This window comes from Humulus lupulus, chromosome 2, assembly GCF_963169125.1.
Source record: "Humulus lupulus chromosome 2, drHumLupu1.1, whole genome shotgun sequence".
Classification (NCBI taxonomy): Eukaryota; Viridiplantae; Streptophyta; class Magnoliopsida; order Rosales; family Cannabaceae; genus Humulus; species Humulus lupulus.
Genome location: NC_084794.1, coordinates 192,192,070 through 192,198,863, shown reverse-complemented (window position 1 = coordinate 192,198,863; position 6,794 = coordinate 192,192,070).

Here is a 6,794-nt window from a genome sequence, read left to right as displayed (position 1 = left end):
ATTTAAAATTCTTCCAAAAACCTACCCAAACATATCCGAATCCCAAAAAAAAAAGTTGGCATTCATCACAATGGCCCAAAACCATCAAAACCGAAGCCTCAAACAACTCAAAAACTCATCAACACATAAAATCCAATCAAAGTTTAGAAACTCGAAAACTCAAAACATAAAGCTTGGATTACCTCTGATTGAGTCATTTCCCAAATCAATCCTTCAGCTAGAAGCTTCTAATCTTCCCTAGAATCGCTATAACTCAATCCTTGCTTAAATCCGAGTCCTATAATTCGAGTTTCCTTCGAAAATGCGACGAACGCTAAAAAGAGATAATGGGAGAAAGAGAGAAAGTGTTTTGAACACATTTTATTTCTGTCAGGTTACTTCAAACTTAAGTAATGTCAAGTAAATCCCAATGCTCGGGGTCCCAAAAATGCCCCCGAGGGTAAAATAGTCAAAATTCTCAGAATTTCCTCCTAGTCTCACTAACTCCCAATATATCATCAAATAATCATTCTCATTACCCAATATCCCGGTAATTGACCCCATTATGACTAAACCGCTAACTTGCTTTATAAGATCGTCTCATGTCGAATAGCTCAAACATGATCACATAATAATGTTATCTCACCCATATATGACATGCATGCACATAAATATACAAATATAGCCATATAATAATACAACGCACATAATCATGCATATAATCACATAATAATGCATTAAATCAATTACGACCTTCCTGGACCTCTAATCCAGGCACTAAGCCATGTTAGGGAATTTGGGACATTACAACTATCCCCTCTTTACAGAAATTTTATCCCCAAAATTTACCTGAACAACTTAGGATACTGTCTCTGCATATCTGATTCCAGGTCCCAGGTCGCTTCCTCGACCTTACTGTTCCTCCATAGTACCTTAACCAAAGGTATAGTTTTATTCCTCAGGACCTTGTCCTTTCTGTCTAGCATCTAGACTGGTTGTTCCTTATAGGAGAGATCTGCCTCAAGCTCCAGATCATCGTAACTCAACAAATGAATCACATATGATACATACCTCCGAAGAGCTAAAATATGAAACACATTATGCACGGCCGACAATGCCGGAGGTAAGGCCAACCTATAGGCCACCTGTCCAATCCTCTCTAGGATCTTAAATGGACCTACGAATCTAGGGCTTAGCTTGCCCTTCTTCCCAAATCTTCTCACCCTTTTCCATGGTGAGACTCTAAGGAAGACATAGTCTCCACTTGGAACTCCACGTTCATACATTTAGGATCAGCATAATGTTTCTGTCTACTTTAAGAAGCGAGCATATGAGCTCTAATCTTCTTAATGGCCTCATTGGTCCTCTGAACTACCTCAGGACCCAAGTATCTCCTTTCTCCTGTCTCATCCCAAAGAATGGGAGATCTGTATTTCCTACCATACAACATCTCATAAAGAGCCACCCCAATGGTCGACTGATAACTGTTATTGTAGGAAAACTGTATTAAAGGCAAATACTTAATCCAGGACCCACCAAAGTCCAGCACACATGCTTGCAGCATGTCTTCTAATATCTGGATCATCCTCTTAGATTGTCCATCTGTCTGAGGATGATAAGCAGTACTAAACTTCAACTGTGTACCCATGGCCCTCTACAAACTTCCCCAGAATAGGGAAGTGAATGTGGGGTCCCGATCTGACACGATCGACCTTGATGCCACATGAAGGCGCACAATATCTCTCACATAGAGATCTGTGTACTGGTAAACTGCATTAGTTGCCCTCACTGGTAAGAAATGAGCTGACTTGGTGTATCGATCCACGATAACCCACATCGAATCATGTTAACCTACAGTCCTGGGTAACCCTACCATGAAATCCATCGTGATGTCCTCCCATTTCCACTATGGGATGTTCAGAGGCTGTAATAGCCCTGATGGCCTCTGATGCTCAGCCTTGACCTATTGACATGTCAAGCACTTAGCCACATATTCTGTTACATCCTTTTTTATCCCAGGCCACCAATACAGTGATCTCACATCCCGATACATCTTCTTGGTGCCTAGATGTAAAGAGTAAGGAGTAGTATGAGATTCTGTAGAGTCCAAGAACTTTACTTAGCTAAGATAGATAATAGTATGATAGTATTTATAGCATTATCTTTGTAACTGTGGATTTTTGGTTCAGACCGGGAATTATTTGGACACTCATAGTAGTGCTTATAGATTTTCTAAGTTTAACCTATAGTTTAAGAATATTAAGTATAACCTAAGGTTTGATTATATGACTGATATTAAGGATTATATTTATTATACTATAAGGTTTAGATATCAACCAATAGGATTTTAAGCACATGTTGTGAATGGTGATTAAGGATTAAGTCTTTTTGAGGATTAAATTTAATAAGGAGTAAAGTTTGAATGTCATAGGGTCAGTCAACAGCTTTGAATACGTTGAGGGCTTAGTCAAGGCTGTTTACCCCATTCAAACTTAGCTAAAATTGTGTAATTTCGTGTTTAAATATTCAGCGTATGCCGATATATCGCAGCTATAGGGGGCGATATATCGCAGCATGTAGATACGGAAAACACAAATCGATGCACGGTCGCCTCGGGAACAGTGGTCCAGGCGATATATCGCCTATAGGGGGCGATATATCGCCTCCTCCAGCATAAATTCAAATACTTTTGAATTCTTTTCCTTTCAGCCATTCAAACTCCTCCATAAGTCCAGCATCTTTTGAACGAGTCTTCAGCCTCTGCTGAACGATTATTCAAATGATTTTCACCTAAAAAGCCATTATTTTTATTCAAGTAAAATCAAGATACTTTCTTTCCCAAACTCTATAAATAGGACCTAGTACCCAGCCATTACTCACCTTTTGCTCTAAGTTCTGAAGCTGCTAGTGTTAAGTGAGTGTGAGAGTGTAAACACCTGGTTTGGGGAAAATCATAAGCTTAAACATCATAAGCTTATCAAACACTTTGGGAAGTGAGATTCTATAGTATTTCGGTTGAGGTGTAGATTGGTCTTGCAAGTCTTTGAGGTAACCAAAACTCTAGTTCATTTATGTATTATGTTATTTTCTTTCTCATAGTCTTCTACTCAATCTCTAACCTTAATCTTCATTTTGGTTAGGGAATCTAAGTTCTTGAGCACATAAGTTTGGTAAGTGTGACTTTCAATGGTTTAGTCTTCCCATTCCTTTTCATCTCTTTTCCTTCTTTAGACTCACTCTTGTTCATTATGGTTTTAGGAGTGTTCCAAAAGTCCCAACTCAGTCCATCATATCCCGGTAACTTTGGTAAGGAAAATAGGCTAGAATCTATATGTTTATGTTTATGTTATCCTATGTGTTATGTTATGAATATGTTATACATGTGTTTGTTGTAGGCTTGGGCTTATGCCCTATTTGACTAACAAGACCCCAAAAAGATTGTGGGCATATGCCTATTTAGCTGGTAGGACCCCACTAATCTCATGGGCATAAGCTTGTTTAGTCTATGGGACCCCAAGTAATAATGGCCATTATAATAAGTGTATTATGTGTTATGATATGTCTTTACGTTATTATGAAATTGATGTGTATGACTATGTGTTAGATTTTTCCTTGCTGGGCATTAGGCTCATTCCTTTCTGTTTATGTGCAGGAAATAAGCTTTAGAGGCGGAAAGATTCGTGACGCTTAGAGGATGTGTATCGATGGTGAATGGAGTCAAGGGGCCGAGCGTTATTCGATTCGAGGATGTAGTCTTGTTTATGTTTTTTATGGTTTTAAATGTATTTTCCGCATTTTCTATGTAACTCTTTTTCCTTTAAGTTATTTTTGTTTTAAAGACAATGGGTACCCATATCCTACTTATTTTTATGAAAGTAACCTTTGTTTCTAAAAGTTTATAATAAATTATGGTATTTTCGCAAATGTATGTTTTAGTAAGAATTTGTATGTATAGTTCGATAATGGTCCAAGAGTCTAGATTAGTGGGTCATTACAGATTCATCCAGAATCTCCCGTCTCATAGCAGTGTCCATCGAAACACATATCTGTAAAACGCCCTAATCTAGTTCTTTATAAAACATTCACATACTCATGAATTTATAGGAGAAAAACCACTTATTATAAAGTCTTAGTGGGGCCTTACTAAAACATGCAAGTTGGGCCCAATAGTTTAAAAAGAAAAATAATAGTTTTCATGCAAAGCTCTTAAAAATAACCAAAGTTCAAGTCCCACTGATAAGTGTAGAATGTTAAAATAAAATAACATTATTTTTAAAAAATGACATTTTAAACTGATCGTTTCTCGTCCGTAGGATGCCCCCACACCATACACACCATGACGATAGAACTACCCACATCACCACGCGTGCCATAGAGAAACCTATTTGCTACCTGGAAGAGAAAGTAAGGGGGTGAGCTAAAAGCCCAGTAAGGAAGTACAAACAGCGCACAAGTAAATCAAAACAAATCATAATCACATTCATACATCGTCATACTTCATAGCATCATTATCGTAAACATAAACATAATCATCACAACATTGGCATCATATGCAAAGTCATCATCATTATAACATCATAACATAAACATCACATCCTTGTGAACAAGGCCCGCTAACTTGTCCATGTCACCCTTTGAGGTAAACAGGATCTCTGGTCCTCGAATAACCTCGGTGCGTCTGCCCTTGGAGTTACATCTTCTTATCCTTAGTAACTCTGGTTATGTCTTCATATCCTTATCAACCCCTTTTTGATGTGTCGCGTTCATTACGCAAACATCCTGTTATACAAAAAACTGGCATAGATGACGTGGCAAGTGATTCCTGGACACGTGGCTGACACTTGGAGGAACCCTGCTAGGATATCGACCAGAAGGCACATTATAAGCAGTAGGCGGCCTAGTCTTACCTACGACCAGTCTGGTCGATGGTTCCGCATGCAACAAGATGTTTCCATAAAGATCTTAGTAAATCCCGAAATTGACTCCCACAATCTCCTGAATATCCGATTATTTAGGAAAGAATATTTGTAACAAATTCATGTAATCCCCCTTGAGCCTATAAATAAGAAAAGATAGCTCAAGGAAGGGACTCTTCTTTTTTTTGGCTTTCGAATCATTTGAGACTAGAGTAATTCTATCTGAAATATTGTATGGTTCTTCAGAGGTTAGTGAAACTCATTGAACCCTAGTTCTTTGATCACTCCTTTGACTCTCGTATCAATAACAATCTAAGTGGACGTAGGTTATTACCAGACTTTGGGGCCGAACCACTATAAAATATCGTGTTCTTATTATTTTCGTCATGACGTTCTCTTCAACGCATTCATCCACGTCAAGCGTATTTTGACTCCGTGTCAGTTGACCAAAACTAGGGTCAACACATCCATTCATAGCATACAACATTCAAAATGACATACAAACCAGTCACATCTTCGCAATAAAGCATTTAATAATTCATAGGGAAAAAGTATCATCAATCATAACATTCCCATTTATACAAACGATCTTCCATTCATATCATAAATAAACAAAGATTCTATCTAACTTCCTTACCTCAGGTCCAAGCAAAGCAAAATGACAACTTCACAACGAGCCTATACCATAACCAAAATAACATCCCTTAGCATCACATAAACTCCATCTTGCCCACTCATATAACCAATGTGTGCATGGGTCATGCACACATGGTGAAAACTACTCACAACATCTAAACAAGGCATATTTACACATAAGGTCATAAAAGAATAATGCACATTCTACCTATATTACATGCATGGTCTCTTTATAAAAACTATATGGTTGCATAATAGGCATATTTTTTTAACGTAAAAGTGAAATTGCATGCGGCATGCATACGTGGGAACGTTGTTAAAAAGCGGCGTTGAAAACGATAATTCCTACGCGCTTATTTCTATCATTTTGAAAATAATGAATTTGTAACATGCTTTGATTTCCATTGTTGTCCTTTTAGAATTACTAGGTTGATTAAATCTCTCAAGACATTATTTTATTTCATAAATTTATTTATTTAATCATTTAAAACATAATAACTCCATTACTTACTTTTAAATTCCATAAAATAACCAAGACTAAAACAATTATGAAAAATACTCATATTTTAACATGTTTATTTAGAAAATAACATTATAATCCAATTAACAAATTTAATGTGAGAAAAAGTATAATTTTTAGATGTGGAAAAACATATTTTTCCTTGTACTATTTTTAAGACTAAAGTTTTAAATAGAATTATTTCACAAGTGATAATTCAATAATTATTTTTTTAAAAAATTTTATAAACATTCAGCCACTATTTGATTTACTTAAAGATTCACAAATAAATTAAATTCACAATTTTTCTGAATTAAAATAAAGAAAAATCATAACTATTATAGTGAACACTCATGTTATATTTAAAATACCACTTTTAAATATTTCCATAGTTTATTAGGTTATTAATTTATTTCAACATACACATCAAATTTATTTTATTATAAATATAACTTCACATTTTTTTTACAAAAATTCCAGCAACCAATTATACCATTAAAATCACCATTTTTATTTTTAAAAACTCATATTCTCATCAAAATATAAAAATAAAATCTGTAGGTAATTATTTGCACAAAATATCATCTCAAGGCACTTTAAAATCCCCCATTAACTTGTTAAATCATCAAAGCAACTTGTAAATTTACTTAAGCATTCAAAAACATTTTTCTCATCATTTTGATACCTTTCATACACAAAAATCAGCAAGTACCATAATCATGAAATTAATTCTTTTCATCATATTTCACAAAATTCATACAAAG